Source organism: Lycorma delicatula, chromosome 4 (assembly GCF_047948215.1).
Source record: "Lycorma delicatula isolate Av1 chromosome 4, ASM4794821v1, whole genome shotgun sequence".
Taxonomy (NCBI): Eukaryota; Metazoa; Arthropoda; class Insecta; order Hemiptera; family Fulgoridae; genus Lycorma; species Lycorma delicatula.
Genome location: NC_134458.1, coordinates 72,051,907 through 72,071,074, shown reverse-complemented (window position 1 = coordinate 72,071,074; position 19,168 = coordinate 72,051,907). Strand labels below are relative to the sequence as shown.

General features: G+C 30.7%; 1 long non-coding RNA gene across 1 annotated transcript in view; it reads right to left on the bottom strand.

Annotated features, from left to right (window-relative positions):
- Positions 1–69: 69 nt before the first annotated feature.
- The window catches only part of LOC142323547 (uncharacterized), a 42,761-nt gene continuing 23,662 nt past the window's right edge, over positions 70–19,168 (bottom strand). The window contains exons 2-3 of the long non-coding RNA XR_012756122.1: positions 3,066–3,146; positions 70–355 (exon numbers count right to left, since the gene is read on the bottom strand). This is a non-coding gene — a long non-coding RNA (uncharacterized LOC142323547). The remainder of the gene's footprint in view (positions 356–3,065; positions 3,147–19,168) is intronic.

The following is a 19,168-nucleotide window of genomic DNA, read 5'->3' as shown; positions in this document are numbered from 1 at the left end:
ATTTCTGTTTCTTTAAAACAAACAAAAATTTTGTACTTGTAATAAATTACACAATATATATAACAGAACCAAATTAAATATATTTTAACAATTTTTTATTATAACGTACATTGTAATAAATTTAAAAAAATACATTTTTATAATGAATGCTTTTGAACTGCGTTGATAAATGGGCTAAACAATAAAGAGAGCAACTCCATGACAGTGTATTGCAAGTTATACTGTCGACGGATAGCTCTCTTGACAGTCAGGCCCATCCGATGATGCTTGATAATGAAATATTCTCGCAGATCTTGATCTTTAACCTTTTCTTTTTACATTTATATTCAGTTCTTCATATTTTGTCATGTGACATCTATAACATAAAATGTTTTATTAATCCTTATTTCTACTGATTAAAATTCTATGATTAAAATTGCACATCGGTAAAATTTGAATGCAAGTTTATGTCCTTCATAAAAAATGATAAATTTGTAAAGATATTGGTGAGATACATCATCTCCTCCTATGGTTCTCCTTTTCCAATGGTGACAGGGAAATAATTGGAGATGCTGAATGATGAGATGGTCTTCAATTAATAAAATCTTATCAATAAAAAATAATGTAAATACATATAAAAGAAGGAAGAAATTAACAATAAAAATCATTAAGTAATTATTTTGTTAAATAATTATCAAAATAACTTGTATTATAATAAATAACACATCATAATGAAAATGGAATTATATCTAATTTTAAGAAATAGTTTTTTTTATTTTAGTGGTTATTTATCTCGGAAATTTAGAAAATAATTCAAAGAGAATAAACATATCCTCACTACTTTTTTTAAATCACCGCAGTATTTTTCTACATAACTGTAATGTATTTAGGGTGTATGAATGTATGTATGTTTGTTTCACTATAGCAGCTCAACAGCTGAATTGATTTAGATGTATGATCCTGAGTTGGAATTCTTACTTTACCAGGAGTATATATATAAATTTAAAAAACTTGAAGAAATCTATATGATGAATGAGTCGTCTGAATAATTCGCGTCTCAACGCTTCATTCTGAACGATTTGGAAACCTCATATCTCATACTTTTGAAGTTGTCTTAGTAGTGTTTTTACATGACTGCCCAAGAAGGAGTGTAATGCATTTAGGTGTGTATGTATGTTTGTTCCACTGTAGCAGCTAAAACTGGCTGAACTGATTTAGATGTATGACCCCCCACATTGGAATCCTTACATTACTGGGAGTGTCATAAACTATATATATATATGAGTATATATACATTTAAATAAATTTAAAAAATTTGAAAATAAAATTGTACTATATACAAAATTGTCACCCACACACTCTTTAATTATACTATATTAGTAATTATCCTAGATTAAAGAGCAATGTTTTTTGGCAGTCATGTTTTTTTTAATTTTTAATATTTATCTCTTGTTTAAATAATACAGTTTTGGTTAATGAAAGATATCATCCCCTCCAGTGGTTCTCCTCTTCCAATGGTGACAGGAGAATCATTGGGGTTGCTGAATGATGAGATGGTCTTCAATTAATAAAATCAGAGAACATTTAAATTTGAGTAGTTATAATTTTGTAAAAGTTATTGGAAAGAATTCCATCATATACAATTTTTACTCGGTCCATTTAATCTTCTAGTTCATCCTCCATATCAAGATTTCAAGCGCTTCCTGCTTTTATTTTACCTTTTTTCTTAATATATATTTATCACATATGTACATTTCAAATGTAACACTTCACGAGATGCTTTTTCAAGTCTAACTTCTCTTACCGCAATGTAACTTCCTAAGAATCACTTTCTTTGCCGCTGCTATTCAATCTTTTAGTTTTGGAAGTTGTATTTGAAACAGAAAGATTCTTTTAATATAACATTTACGTGCAGCAACAATTTAGTATACCTCAGGTTTGAACAAACAGAGATATGAAAGAAACTCACAAAAGAAAAACTTCATATAAATATGAACGATGTAAAGATAATGTAAATAAAAAAAACTACGTAAATAGAAGATAAAAATAAACTCTGTAGATCTTCTGTAACAGTGCTGTGGAATGTTGCTTAGGTCTACCAAACAGTAAAACAGTGCGGAATTATCACAACACAAGATTGTCACGGTATGAAAATAACTACTGCAGAGAGAAAGTTCTGACAGCCACCAAATAACATAGACTGCATAGCTGCTATTGTGGACTGCAGCATGTAAGATGAGGCATCGATTAACATTCTCTTGTATAAGTTAATATATATTTACCTTACTAGCGCAAAATAAATAATCACATTTTTATTTACAAATATCACTTCATTACAAAAGTAATAACGGTTGATTTTCACTGATAGTCACATTTTTTTATTCAGCTTATTGGTCGAAAACTAATGTACCATTTTTAATTATTAAAAAAAATAAGAATTCTTGACTAAAATAGTTATTTCTTTGAATTGGAAAACCGTTGGTCTAAATACTTAACAACTGTGTGAACCGTGAAGTGAATGAAAAAAAATTGGCTATCTACAATTTATGGCGAAATTTTAGGTGTATCTTTTACTTTATTTTGGCGTGTGTTTACACGTAATGAGCGATCAAAAAAGGATACTTTTATTTAGTATTAGTATTTTTTCAGTTTCTTCAAGAAAAATTTCAGTAATGAAATGAAAATGCGTAGATTAACAATAGACAAGTGATTGGGGAATAAAATATCAGCCTTAATTTCTTCCATTATTATGCAGCATATTAGGAAAAAAAAATCCTAACATTAGCAAACTGGGAAAAAATAATAAACGACATTGAAAGATACAATGAAGCATTAAGCTTAAGACTAATAGGTAAAGATATAATACGACTAGTACACTACGTAATAGGCCTACGCAATTCTAATCCGGTGCAGCGAGCTGTTGACAGAACATTTTTAAATTGAGTTTCTTGATCTGCCAAATTATTATTTTTTTCAATTAGCAGTCCAAATTAATAATTTGTAAATTAAATTTTTAAAAATTAATAAATCATCATTGAATTACTCTAACTGTTTATCGATGAGAAAACCTCGTATTGATACAATACCTGAGGACGGAGATAAAAACGATTTCTTCTTAAAGGCAGAAATTGAGGACGAAACAACCAATATCTGATGCAAAAGTCTACCTGTTAACGTAAAACAACATAATCTTTGTTATTGTTTTACAGAAGGTTCAGAGTATGAAAATCGTACGCTAGTTGTCTTTGTAAATATATAAATGAAGGAATTTGTTTGAATTAATTTTTTATAAAATAATTTTTTTCTTAAAAAATTATGGCGGTTCAAGCTCAGGTGCTTTTTCGTCATCTGTGCTGTATTTAATATCTTGACATAATATGTATGTTAAAATAAAGCGTTATAAAAAAATACCGCTTATGTAACAAAGATAGAATTGTTCTCCCTTTTGTAATGAGAGCCTTGGTTTAATAAATCATAAAAATAATATCCAGAAAAAAGTTGTAGTAATGCATATATTAGGTTTGAGAAGTTCAGAGCGAAGTCCCGTAATTTCTGTTATTACTAATTACATAATTAATCTATTTTAAACGATAAATATAACAGTATTATTGTCAGTAAAAGACGTATAAGTATTAAAGATATTAAGAAAAACAAAATAGGCTTATGTAGGCAACCTTAATATAATAAGCAGTAATATTAAAGTAAATTTAATAAAAAATTTCTTTTTTTTCACGAGTAAATTAAGCATACTTTTTATGAATTATACAAAAAATTATTTATATAAATATATGCAAAAAAAACTTAAATAGAAAAAAATACATACTTCAATGTTATGCCATTAGAACCGATTATTAAAATAAATACTATTATCATATTTTACTTTATATTTCAGTACTTAATTAAATTATCTCCATAAAATATATTGCAAAAATATTTTTAAATAATTCTGTAATCGTAGATGTCCTTATGTGAAAAATCACATCTCCTAAGATATACTGCAGATCTCTTTTTAAGTATATAAAGGGTAAACGCATGTAAAGAACTTAGTTTCAAGATACGCTAATCAAAGATGCTTTCTCTAAAAGTAATTATGTTTACTGTACGTATATTTGAATTTACGCTTTAGCTAGGTTTCAGAAATTTACTTTTATTTAATTACTCGTAATATCAATTAAAAACCTTATAAACAAAACAAAATTGTTCTTTCTAAGGAAACACCGTGCCAAACCCTAAGTATCTTTTGTATGTAGCTAAAGACTCTTAATCGTTGTATAAACTAAACAGATTCATCAATTTATTACTATTATTTTTTGTTACATTAAGTCTATCAATGCATTTGAAACATTAAGCATTTTTTTAAGAATCTTATTTTTAGCGTTCTATTAACAGTTCTTCGTTTACAAGAAAAGTTTTTTTACGCGTTGTCTTATACAGAAAGGGATTTATGGTTTTACACCATCTCTCACAGACATTTTTATGAATCTGACCCAAAATGTAGTTAAGGTACTAATAAGAGTTGTAGTTTTTGTTAATGATGTTCATTGCACACCCAGTCCCTAAGTTGGAGCAGAGTGAAGATATTACTTATACGGCTGATTATTACACGAATTTCAGTGAGCTTGGCACGTTCATAAGCAATAGTATATTCGGCTCAAAGAAGAAGTAAACGGGAAACTACTTCGTTTCTCATTATTCTTAATAAGCCTGGCATGATATTCTTGTTACTCTTTTAAAAAAGTTATGAATTTGTACGAGTAATTTTGCTTTGTTTTAGGTCGTCTACAACCATTACGGTTATGAAACCTGATATATTTCAGTAGTTTTAAAATTGTTTTTTTTTTGCACCGGTGTCGTCCCGCAACCGTTCCAGTAAGACCGTTAAGTTTATTTCGTCCAGTTTTTAACTCCCTCATGTAACAGAACTTTTTGATGTACGGAAATTCACTTGTTAATAGGTTTAAAAGTAATAACAAAAAAAGTTTCATAACGAAGTCGGTTTTACACAGTTTTCCGAAAAGAAAAAGTTTAGGAACCCTCAAGAACCTTAAGAGTAACGATTACGGACACGACGGCCTCTTTTTCATCCAGCCGTATCAGACAACGAACATACTCGTAAAATAAATCGGACAATTAAAAATTTTTAATTTATCATCAAATTATAATGAAATTCATTTTGTTAAATGTTAACTTTAACGTATGATAATAGTCAGTTGACCGTAGCCAACTATAAGTAAATAATTCTTCATTTAACCTAGGCAATGAGTTGAGGAAAAATTAAAAATACTTTTGTATCCGATTAATTGATTACTTCTTTAAACTATCGTCGTACTGTACGCATAATAAAATAACCGAATAAAATTAGTCAATTTTTGTTACCGGTGTCTGATTACTGTCATTTATCGCTTAATTTTTTTTCTGTATTCATCTCTTTAAAAATACGCTCAACAACTGATCTGAAAACAATTACGATAAAAAAAATATTTTTTTATTGTATTCATGTTCGTCAGTCATAATTATGCGTACCCGAGGAGGTATAACGACAACCGTGTTAGTTTGTTGTGTCTTTCGAGCCAAAACAAAACAAACAATAAAATGCAAGCCGTAATAACAAGTCATAAAATATTAAAAAGTTAGATGTCACGCACCGTTTAGAATGACCCGACGATTCTACACCGTAGTTAAGAAAAAAAGGATAACATCGATGACACCTATACGCGTTAAAAAAAGATAAAAGATGCATTCGAAGAACTGAATCGCCTTTAATTGATTAAAAACAATACTCGGAACTTTATATCTTTGCCGATGAGCTACAAGCTTAATAATCGCTTTAATGTAAAACCAAAAATAGAAGGTGGATTTTCTTTACTTCGCCTGATCTGAGAAACTGATCGGCTGTGTTTTTTGTTGTATTTTTTCTTTTTTTCTTTTTTTTATATGAGATTTTATTTCGTTACTGTTCTTTGCCTACGAAACACTAAACAAACCCTTTTTAACTACTTTTATATTTAATTCGACTTTACCCACCGCGTGAAACATGCAAAAATGATAAAAATATATCCTATTAAAAGAGTAATAACTAATCTTTTCTTATCGAGCTCACCCAGATCGGACGGTTTTAGATCAACGGTTTTCCAATTGTCGGCCGGAAACAGCTATTCATCAAAAATGGTTACTAAAAAAAACAATCAAGTATATTCATTTCGATAAACCTATATGCTAAACTATCTGTAAAACGAATATCATTTACCGTTAGTTATGATCATCTCGTCATTACGAGAAAGGTTTGTTACCCACGACAAGAACTTTCGCCTTCCCCCATTTTTGGCAAATTATCCGAATTAAGAATAATACATTAATATCTGTAATGGTATCAAGCGCTGGCACGGAAAATTACTGGAAAAGGTGCCTTATGCGGCTCCGGATTTCCACCGATGTACTTGTTAGCATTAAAACATATTTTTACGCGAGTATTTATTTGTTCACCGACTGGCAGTTATTAATTTTCGACGAGACCTTAGGCTCGTACATTATATGTCAGGTCGCCATCAGTGTTTTGAAGTTCTGTAAAAGAAAAGAAAAAAAAATTAATTTCGATGAGTTTCATTATAATTAACACCGATGAACTATTGATCTTTTGAGGTAAAACGTCGAATACAAACGGTTGATTTTCGAAGCTTGATATTTAGATTTAGAGAGATCGAAGATAATTTTCAGACGCGCGGCGTCAGATATAACGAGAAAAATTAAATATGTATACAATTTTCATGTTAAATTTTATTTCTGTACATTAGGGTCTATTTTACTTTTGTTAATTACAGTTATTAAAAAGTAACGATAAATAAATATAATAAAAGTAATTAAATATTTTCATTATTTTTTTATAAAATATTAAATACATGGCATTTCACTACTTTTCGGTGACAAACTGTCTATGAAATATATTTTCGTAATAAACCAGTGTTATAAGTCGAATATACATTTTTTTCATAGCGATTCTGAAAACAAAGGAGTACAGAAGAAAAGCATTTAACTTCCACGGAATGACATAATAAACTGATGATTAAAATACTTGCCGGTTATTGAGTAAGCCTACAAAGTTATAAAATCATATCTTCGACGGCATTCAACGACTATATGTTTTTTTTTTAAATTTAAACGTCTTCTTCAAAAACTTTACTTTATTAGAAAGCTTTAAAATGTTTATATTTTAAATAAAAATAAAATTTTATTGATGCATGAAGAGTGTCGTATATAAATACTAATATATTATACGAAAACGTTTTTTAATTCGTAAATATTTATTTAAAATTATATATTATTAAATATTAATTTTTTTGTTATTAGACATAAATTTATATGAATTATTTTATCTTTTATTCTATAAATAATATTTTTCTTCTTATAAAGTATAAGTTGTTAAAATTTTGAGGCATAAAGAAAAAAAAAGGTAGGAGATACACAAATGGGGACTTTTTAAGAGATTACAACAAAAATTTCAAACCGATCAGCAAAGCATATAAAGTTTGGGTAGGTATGTTACGAATTCAAAATACATAACCTCTACGTTATTTATTATTTAAAAAATTTGAATTTATTCTTTAAATATTAATTAAAATTATGGAGAATAAATACTGTAAACAATACTGAACTTTAATTATGGAAATAACACTGTAACAGTACAGATAAAATTCGGTTGTAAATTTCTGGTTAGGTTAAAAAAATTTACGATTTTTCTAGTCACACATTCGAATTGTATAACGACCTTTTTTATTAGATAATTGGTTGTTAAATTTGTTTTCGTTCTTTCTTTTAATGGGGTGACGACAACCGGTAAATACTCGGGAATAGTAGTGTTTTATTTTGTGTAGCCAAACTCAGGAACTTTCTTCAAAAAACACGTGACGAAGGGACACTTAAACGAGTATGATTCATTTTTTCTTGTACGACTATAAAAGAAATCCCGAAATAATGTACTATTAAATATTTTAAGAAGATACAGATTACTCCTTTTTCATTGTGAAAGCAGTCATATCATCGTCACCGTCGACATTACTGTAATGTAACTTTGAAGTATATATCACCCATCGTGCGAAAATGGAAAAAAGAAAAACTGTATTAATTTTACTCTTTGGAATAGCAATTTAAATTAAAAGTAGTAACCCACAACTTTTGTTGTGGTAGACGGTATTAGATACGGCTATAGACTACGAATGCTCAGTTAGTTCCTATTGTTACATAAATGGGTGGAGATAATTTAAGACCGGTTGGAATTTAATCTTTTATTAGTAAAAATTGTACCTCGTACTTCTCCAAGAAGTTTTATTTTATGTCGTGAATTTTGCGTATATATAATTATTTTAGAAAATATTGACTGATTTCAGTTACATTTTCCAGAGCATCGCTAGTAAATGATTCAAGAAAATATTTTTACTGTTCTTTTAACAATTACATTTTATAATGCCGAAAATGCTTAAATTAGAATAATCTTATTGACGTTGGTGTTAAATTCATATGGTTGACGTGAAAACTGTAGAATATTTATTAAAAAAAATAAAATTCCTAAAAAAATCATTTCGTTACATTACATCTTATGTCTTGAAAGCACAATTTAAAAAAATTAACATTTCCTTATTTTTATCGATAAGAGACATATTTTTCCTCCATGAAAATCCGGTATCGATTTTCCTGGATATATTTTCTTATTAGGAGCCTAGGAATAATAATTATTCAACCTTACTTTTCCTATTTTAGATAATCATTATTGTTTACTATTCCCTTCTGAAAGTTCCAAAGGAGCCTATCTTGGGTAAATTATATAGTAAATGCGATTGTAAAGTCTACTGTTTATAAATTTATTTCTTTTTATTGCGTATTATTCGATATACCTGAGGTATAATTAAGCAAGTATTTGGGAATTTAGGCGACTTGGAACGAAAATCTGTACGGATAAGTAAGAAGTAAATTAATCCTTACAGCTTTAAACTTCTTTTAGTTCTATTTACGGGGAAAAGAGCTCTTTAATAAGGCGAAAGATTTCTGACAGGAAGAAGAATCCCGATCGGGCCGAGAAAGAGTTTTGACAAATAACAAGCACCTTAATCGTAGTAGGTCGGAAAGAAGGGTATTTTGAAATGCGGTTTCGGATAAAAAATGAAATAGACAAATGAGAAATAAGAAAATATTGATAAAAATAGGAAAGAAGTAGAATTCTATGAAGATAAGTAAATGGAAATCCTCTTGATCAGAGAATTTCTTATGCGGATGTTGTCTTCAACGAAGGGTCGTAGAGAAAAAAGTGAAACGATTGAGAAAGAGAGGACTGAGTGCCTACAGAAATACGAGAAGGTAAAAAAACCAAAGAAAAATGCTTAAGATCAAGGAGATTAGAGAACAGTCAGTCGAAACTGATCGAAAGAGATTTCCAAAACGGAAATTTTTATCCTTTTATCTTATCTAATTACAGATATTCAAAGTATTATGTGTGTATAAATCAAAGCACATTGCATTACAAGCACCAGTAACCGTTAAAACTTGATAAAAATATTAAGGTTTTGAGCGCACCTAAAATGACTCCCTAAAACTGCCATTGTTTCTTTAAATAAAAAGTCCTCATTTCAAAACTGTAGACCAGGAGAATTATCTTCTACTCAGTTTTTAACTATTCTCAACCGACTTAGATAATTCTGTTATTGAATTTAAAATTTTTACATTCGGTACTTTATGGCGTAAATAGGATAAATTCCAAATAATAAACAATTATCTCAATAAAAAAAGTTTATCGCTTATTTATTACGCATTTATAATCTTTTAACGAAGAGACAAATCGTCTACTCATTTCACCCGATAAAGTATCAAAAATTTATTTTCTTTCTTTAAATTCTACCCGAAATTAATTATATTCACGTAATTTTCTGACAATACTGTTCTGTAATACTGGATTGAAACAAACAGATTGGATGTCTTATAAAGTATACTTTTGATATATATGCTTACAAAAAAAAAAAATTAATGTAAAAACACTAAGTATGTAAAGTATGTTGCATTCAAAAACTATAACGGGAAAAGAAATACTTTATAGATATTACTATGCTACACAAATACAGTATAAAAGAATTAGAGAGGATATGGATGGCAATCGCGCCACACTTAATCGTCTAATCGGCCAACCAAGCATTCCTTAACAAGTTCCCTGAGTATTTACAGGGTCTTTTCTAATTTATATTTGCAGGAGTTTTGTTTATTGCGTATGTTTAGGATAGTTAATATGTACGTAATATGTTTTAAAGGTAAGAACTTATTCTAAGAATTTTAATGACAGAGCAAGGTCAAATTTCTCTCAATTCTCACACATGTACATGGTATTTCACACTCTAAGATATCTAACGTTTGTGTAAACTGAGCTTGATGTGTGCGCAGTCGTGTTTGTAGGCAATTGTCGCATAATTAAGTGTAGTCGATAATTCTAGCGAAATATGATTTTATCTAAGGGCTGGAGGTGAAAAGAATAAAAAGGTAATACGAAAAATCCTATAAACAGACAATGGAGATGATTTTATTTTAAAAATTTTATAAATTTGAAATATTATCGTGTAATCTTACGACCGATTAAACATAATTAAGATAGCATTGTAATTATTAATGTATGCAGTTTATCTTTGCTTTACAGCAAACGTTTAGTACTCAGTCAAACCGTTGGTAATTAATTAGTAATGAAATTTTCCTCGACTGCCACTGAAAATAATTGTGCGATGATCCGCTGTTTTTGTAGCAGTCGTTAATTATTTGCAAAATTGTTATTTTAAATAAATGGTTAATTATCTTTCTTTAAAAAAAACAAAAAAAAACATGACAACACAAATTATTAAGTACCTACATCATTTATATTGAACACGAATTAACACAACATTCGAGAATGCATTAACAGTACACGCTTTAAAACAAGTAAAATTACTGTAGATTTTTAATTACTAGTACTAAACTATAGTTACGCCTCTATAAGACAATCAGTGTAAGGGAGAATGACCGAGATAGACTGAAGCGTATTGCAATCGCAAGGATCCAGTACTCTTGCAGTATACAGAAAAGCTACCCGTTGTTGACGGCCGAGGTCACGAATCAGCGCCGCTTCTGTGTCGTATGATTTATAAGACAGTGTTCCCTTTAAAAGAGTGAAGGCGAGTGAGTGGCTTGTTCCGATGACTAGTGCCAATCTGGATAGAGGAAATACGCCGCAGGCAAATTGTAGGTAAAGTTCAAATAATAAGTAAAGTTCAACGGGTAAACATAGCTTTGCGAAAAAAGTGAAATCTTAAAATCACAGTTGTTTTAGGTATATCTGTAATTACTAAAGAATAAAATAGAATATTTACTCGGAGTTTCATATAAACTCCGAATAAATAACAGTTGAATTAAAATAATAAATATACCAGTAATATTTCAAGTGTATTCCGTTCAACATCTTCACAAAGCACTAATTTATTTGGAAATGTAATATTCTAGACTACAATAACATTCTAGTCCAATAATATTTGGTGTTTTGTTTATTTTGTGTCAAAAACTTAATAGAATTAAAATAAGGACAAAATACCAATCCTTATTTACAAAAAGGAGCCCAAATTCGATTTTTTTTTAAAGTTCTAGACGAAAGTAGCTTTAAACTTTACGGAGTTTCCAGTAAATTCTCTTTTTATGGATTAACAAGATTTTTATAAAACACCTCCTATCAAGAATGTCAATTAACAATTATACTCTATTTAAAAGATGAAGTTCCAGCCTTCTCCGGATGAAAAATTATTTTTTAAGAATTTTTTTTTTTTATTAAAACAGATAATGAGCGAGAAATGAAAAAAATGAATAACGGAGGGTAGTGTAACATGCATTTTAAATTTCACGAAAACCCCTTTCTTGCGGAAACTTGATTTTGTCTTTCATCTGAATTCTATTTCATTCGGCAAATAAAATTCCTTACCGTGCCCCTAAAATAAAATAAAATAAAAAACAATATGTAAAAACTAAAAATGTATGTATCCAAGCACTTTTTTTACTATAATTATTTTCTCCTCTATGAATCATGAGACCTTGCCGTTGGTGAGGGGGCTTGAGTGCTCAGGGATACAGAGTAGCTGGACCGAAGGTGCAACCATATCGGAGAGGTATCTGTTGAGAGCCAGACTAAGGAATGATTCCTGAAAGAGGGCAGCAGCTCTTTCAGTAGTTGTTAGGGGCGTGAGTCAGGACGACTTAAACGGCCGTATCAACATCACTCAGTCCTCTGAGTACTGCGCAGCTGAAAGCAATGGAAAACTACAGCTGCTTTTTTTCCAAGAAAATGTGGCTCTCTGCATTTTCACATAGCAATAATGGAGGCGCCTTCCTTGGTAAAATATTCCGGAGGTAAAATAGTCCCCCGTTCGGATCTCCGGGTGGGGACTACTAAGGAAGGGGTCACCAGAAAATTAAAAAATAACATTCTACGAGTCGGAGCGTGGAATGTTAGAAGCTTAAAAAAGGTTGGTAGGCTAGAAAATTTAAAAAAGGAAATGGGTAGGACGAATGTGGATATAGTAGGAATTAGTGAGGTTCGGTGGGAAGAGGAAGGCGACTTTTGGTCAGGTGATTTTAGAGTAATTAACTCAGCGTCAAATAATGGGCAGGCAGGAGTAGGTTTCGTGATGAACAAGAAGATAGGGAGGAGAGTGGAGTATTTCAAAACGCATAGCGATAGAATCATTGTAATAAGGATAAAATCAAAACCTAAACCGACAACGATTGTTAACGTTTATATGCCTACAAGCGCCCATGATGATGATGAGGTAGAGTGTGTATACGAAGAGATTGATGAAGCAATTAAACACGTAAAAGGAGATGAAAATTTAATAATAGTTGGAGATTGGAATGCAAGCATTGGAAAAGGCAAGGAAGGAAATATAGTGGGTGAATACGGGCTGGGCAGAAGGAATGAAAGAGGGGACCGACTTATAGAGTTTTGCACGAAGTATAATTTAGTAATTGCCAACACCCAATTTAAAAATCATAATAGAAGAATATACACTTGGAAAAAGCCAGGCGATACTGCAAGGTATCAGATAGATTATATCATGGTTAAGCAAAGATTTAGAAATCAACTCGTTGACTGCAAAACTTACCCTGGAGCAGACATTAATAGCGACCATAATTTGGTGATAATGAAATGTAGATTGGGGTTTAAAAACCTGAAGAAAAGTTGTCAGATGAATCGGTGGAATTTAGAGAAGCTTGAGGAAGAGGAGGTAAAGAAGATTTTTGAGGAGGACATCGCAAGAGGTCTGAGTAAAAAAGATAAGGTAGAAAATGTAGAAGAAGAATGGGAGAATGTTAAAAAGGAAATTCTTAAATCAGCAGAAGCAAACTTAGGCGGAATAAAGAGAACTGGTAGAAAACCTTGGGTTTCAGACGATATATTGCAGCTGATGGATGAACGTAGAAAATATAAGAATGCTAATGATGAAGAAAGTAAAAGGAACTATCGGCAATTAAGAAATGCTATAAATAGGAAGTGCAAACTGGCGAAAGAAGAGTGGATTAAAGAAAAGTGTTCAGAAGTGGAGAGAGAAATGAACATTGGTAAAATAGACGGAGCATACAGGAAAGTTAAGGAAAATTTTGGGGTACATAAATTAAAATCTAATAATGTGTTAAACAAAGATGGTACACCAATATATAATACGAAAGGTAAAGTCGATAGATGGGTGGAATATATTGAAGAGTTATAAGAAGGAAATGAATTAAAAAATGGTTTTATAGAGGAAGAAGAGGAAGTTGAGGAGGATGAAATGGGAGAAACAATACTGAGATCTGAATTTAAGAGAGCATTAAAAGATTTAAATGGCAGAAAGGCTCCTGGAATAGACGGAATACCTGTAGAATTACTGCGCAGTGCAGGTGAGGAAACGATTGATAGATTATACAAACTGGTGTGTAATATTTATGAAAAAGGGGAATTTCCGTCAGACTTCAAAAAAAGTGTTATAGTTATGATACCAAAGAAAGCAGGGGCAGATAAATGTGAAGAATATAGAACAATTAGTTTAACTAGTCATGCATCAAAAATCTTAACTAGAATTTTATACAGAAGAATTGAGAGGAGAGTGGAAGAAGTATTAGGAGAAGACCAATTTGGTTTCAGGAAAAGTATAGGGACAAGGGAAGCAATTTTAGGCCTCAGATTAATAGTAGAAGGAAGATTAAAGAAAAACAAACCAACATACTTGGCGTTTATAGACCTAGAAAATGCTTTCGATAACGTAGATTGGAATAAAATGTTCAGCATTTTAAAAAAATTAGGGTTCAAATACAGAGATAGAAGAACAATTGCTAACATGTACAGGAACCAAACAGCAACAATAACAATTGAAGAACATAAGAAAGAAGCCCTAATAAGAAAGGGAGTCCGACAAGGATGTTCCCTATCTCCGTTACTTTTTAATCTTTACATGGAACTAGCAGTTAATGATGTTAAAGAACAATTTAAATTCGGAGTAACAGTACAAGGTGAAAAGATAAAGATGCTACTATTTGCTGATGATATAGTAATTCTAGCCGAGAGTAAAAAGGATTTAGAAGAAACAATGAACGGCATAGATGAAGTCCTTTCGCAAGAACTATCGCATGAAAATAAACAAGAACAAAATAAAAGTAATGAAATGTAGTAGAAATAACAAAGATGGACCACTGAATGTGAAAATAGGAGAAGAAAAGATTATGGAGGTAGAAGAATTTTGTTATTTGGGAAGTAAAATTACTAAAGATGGACGAAGCAGGAGCGATATAAAATGCCGAATAGCACAAGCTAAACGAGCCTTCAGTAAGAAATATAATTTGTTTACATCAAAAATTAATTTAAATCTCAGGAAAAGATTTTTGAAAGTGTATGTTTGGAGTGTCGCTTTATATGGAAGTGAAACTTGGACAATCGGAGTATCTGAGAAGAAAAGATTAGAAGCTTTTGAAATGTGGTGCTATAGGAGAATGTTAAAAATCAGATGGGTGGATAAAGTGACAAATGAAGAGGTATTGCGGCAGATAGATGAAGAAAGAAGCATTTGGAAAAATATAGTTAAAAGAAGAGACAGACTTATACGCCACATACTAAGGCATCCTGGAATAGTCGCTTTAATATTGGAAGGACAGGTAGAAGGGAAAAATTGTGTAGGCAGGCCACGTTTGGAGTATGTAAAACAAATTGTTGGGGATGTAGGATGTAGAGGGTATACTGAAATGAAACGACTAGCACTAGATAGGGAATCTTGGAGAGCTGCATCAAACCAGTCAAATGACTGAAGACAAAAAAAAAAAAAAAAAAAAAAAATTATTTTTATCTATGTGATGTCTACGTAATACGAATACCAGTGTATCATTCCGTACACCAGATATTTTTTCCTCGGTGTTTCTCGTCATCTGTAAGTTACTTCATTCAATTTTTTTTAAAGTTTCGCTCGCATATTCGTCGTTTGTTTATGAATTGACTAATAAACAGCTGAAGCGATTTGACTGAGAGTTTTAGAATGATTTTACCTTGACTGGGTGTCGGAATGACTCACTGATAGCGCACTGGATATCTTATCCGATAATTGATGGCTTGCATTTTTATTCGGACGGAAAAAAATTTGGAAATCATCCATCATATGATTTTCTAACCGACCGGAGAAATATTTTATGAATAGGAAAAGCTGGTGTTGTTCATCATTGATCAAAGTAATTTGATAGCCGAACCGTCCTCGATAAAGGATGATTCGGCTAGCAAAAGACAGCAGCACTCGTAAGCCATAAATACAGTAATACCGATGGACTGAGGTAACTACTTTCCCCCCTGTATATCTTTCTATAGAGGAAGAGATAGAGTCTTCGGTTCAAGAGGGTTACTTTAACTGTAGGAATGATTTGTCGGATAAAGCCTCTTTTAAACTTTCTCTAGGGACGGTCAAAAGTTTATCAAAATTATTAAGCTTAGAATACATTATTTGAAAATACCATTGTCAAAAATAATTGTTTTTTTCTATTTTAAGCCCGTGCACTGCCTTTTTTCGTTTTTTAAACGTTTTCTAGCCTGGCTTTTACAATAAAACTAAAATATCTCTGAAGATTAGTATCCATATAAAAATTATTCTGAACGTACGAGGTTCTATACAAATCTTTCAGAGGAATATTATTTCATAATGAATAATTTATACTGATCGTGATCACCTCTGGAGCATTATAACTTTATAATCTGCCGTTAGATTTAGATCGATTGACAATTTACGTAAAAAGAAAAACTTTTATTTGCGGTAAGTAATGAAAACTTATATAAATCCAATATCCACGTAAATATTTGTTGTATTTTAAACAGTCCCATTATTCACGAAATGAATGATGCGTTAAAATATAAAATTTTTGATAATTATGATTTTAAAATGTTCTTTAAATTAGGAGATGAGCCTGGTACAAATTGTTAGTAGATGTAGATGAAGGTCATCTATTGTAGATAAACAAAGCTTGTATACGTGTACATTAACAAAAAAAAAAAAAAAAAAAAAAAAACCATTACAAATAATACATATAGCTTTTTCAGTAATAAAGTAATAGAAATAGTCCTGCATCTACAAATCAAAAGTACGATTACTTCGCCCAACGTACATAAAATTATTTTAAGTAGAATAAATAAAAAAAAAGTTTCTTTTAAACGAACCCACGAAATTCGTCAAAGGAATTCCACGGAATTCGTAACCGACACGTACTCCTATACAGGCAATTTACCTTCAATGGGAGATCTTGTCGAATGGTTTATAGTCCAATCGCATCCAAAAGCTACGTAAATCCAGGGAAAGGTACTAAGTGTGTTCATGCTGGAAGCCTGTACCCGTTTTCGACTGAAGTTTTAATTTCTGGAGGAAAAGCATATTTTGTAGCAGCATATATTTATTTATACCGGTCAACATAAAATCATCAATCGTTATGTGTTGATCATATATAAGAATGTCCCGATTTTCAAAGATCTTACGGAACGGGATGGACACACGCTGCCCAGAGAAGACATAGAAGTACATCCGAATGACTTTTTTATTTCTCTGCGAGTAGATCGTTCTTTTTTACCTTCCACTTGTTTTCTTTATCCTTAACTCCTTCATCCTAGTCTGATTTCAGTCGGTGCAATCAGAACTCACCGGTCCGATGTTAAAGATGCCGAGATTTACGGAGTCAGTTATGCACTCGGGTGATACGGTACAATAAACTTAGAATGAAGAACTCTATGACGTTCGATGCAATGTTATCTATAAAGTAGAATTAAAAAGTAAGAGACCGATTGCTCGGGGAATATATAACAAATATAAATAAATAAATGAATTAATAAATAAAAACTGGGTGACACAAGAAATTTTATAAACAAGTAGGAGCATTTTGTGATTTTTTATTTTTATTTTTATTTATTGTTTCGACCCCCACCAGAGCTTATCTGTGTTTGTCGACATACATCGAAGAAGGTCTGAGTAACCAAATATTTCGGTCTTTCAGTGATGTATTTGGTGTGTACGACATTGACGGGAGAATACTGACATTCTCTAATTTCGGTTTTTCACGGTAACACACACACACACACGTACACATATACACACACACACACACACACACACACAAATAAGCATTATAACGAAGTTGAAATTGCAACACGGCTACATATTGATGAATGTCCAAAGAGCAAAAAGTTCAATGTACACACACACACACACACACACACACACACACACATATATATATATATATATATATATATATATATATATATATTATATCCAGTAACATTTTTGTCTATATGAATTTGCCTATATGTATAAACAAATTTGTTTTTATTACTTACGTAAACAAGTATATGTCTAAAACTATAATGAAATAACGGACGTTTTTCTACTTATTTCGTACTGTAAATTGACAACTATAAACAACAAATTAAAATTTTCATAAATCAGAAACATCTGCCTGAGTCACATTAACTTCAGTTCAGGTAAATAATATTTACAATATGATAAATCTAGTAATAAAGTCTATTTAAAATAATATAAATTATTTAAAACCGTTAGAATCTAATCGCTTAAGAACTTTCTGCGTAAGATGAAAATTATTAACAGTATAAAATATTTACACATATTGACACATTTATTGTACTATGTAGTATATTCCCATCGCTTACGACAGAACATAATTGACTGCATTCAACAATAAAATTATCTTTCGCTTTAACATTAATCAGTTTTATACTTTATTATTCTGAGTATTATTATTAATACCGTAATTTCTACTTTTTTTATACGTTCATTTAATTAATTTTCATTTTGCGTTCAAAAACTACAAAACATTTTTACTCCAGAACAGTTATCTAAACTTATGTTAATCGATTTTTTATCGCACCGCATTTAATACTCTAGTGCTGACATTTTCCAAATCGAAGTTTCCTTAGTATTCAGTCCCCAAAAAATAAAAAAATAGAACACTATTAATAATTACAATTGCTGAGTGTATTTCATATACAATAAAAATATTTATACGGCCGCATTTATACAAAGTTGACAGTGAAAATATATTTTATACTGAAGGTTAAGAAATTGCAGTTTATTTATTGGTAAATATGTAATAGGCCTATATTTTATAATTATTCGATTACTTTGAACTAGTAAAAATAATGATGTATAACAATTTTTATCTGAATTTACGACAATTTGAGATTATTTTTTTACGACTGTTTAAAAAAAAATTAATAAAGGCTCTCTTTGCCGCTAATCGTGACCCCCAAGAGTTAGCAAACCATTCAGCTGGAACTGCTGCAGATAAAAAAAATCAGGGAATAATACAGAATTAAACTTTTACTTTCTTTTTCATTTAGTTTTCGGCTCTGTAGTACACGCACTCGCGTTTATAATATTTTATCAACGATTTTCGTATTTTTGGATTTAGCAACCTCAAAAATAAAAATAAGATATCTTATACGGGAGTAATTTTTCTGATTTCTCCATACGTCTGTGAGCATATATTTATCTTTTTACCACAGGAACGGTAGAATAAAAACAAAATCATAAAAGTTTAGTATAATACTCCCGTGTGTATTAGAAGAACGGTTCTATTAAGTAAAAAAGTAGAAAGAAAAAACAAGAAGAGTGATATACTTGAAGGCGCTCCGACA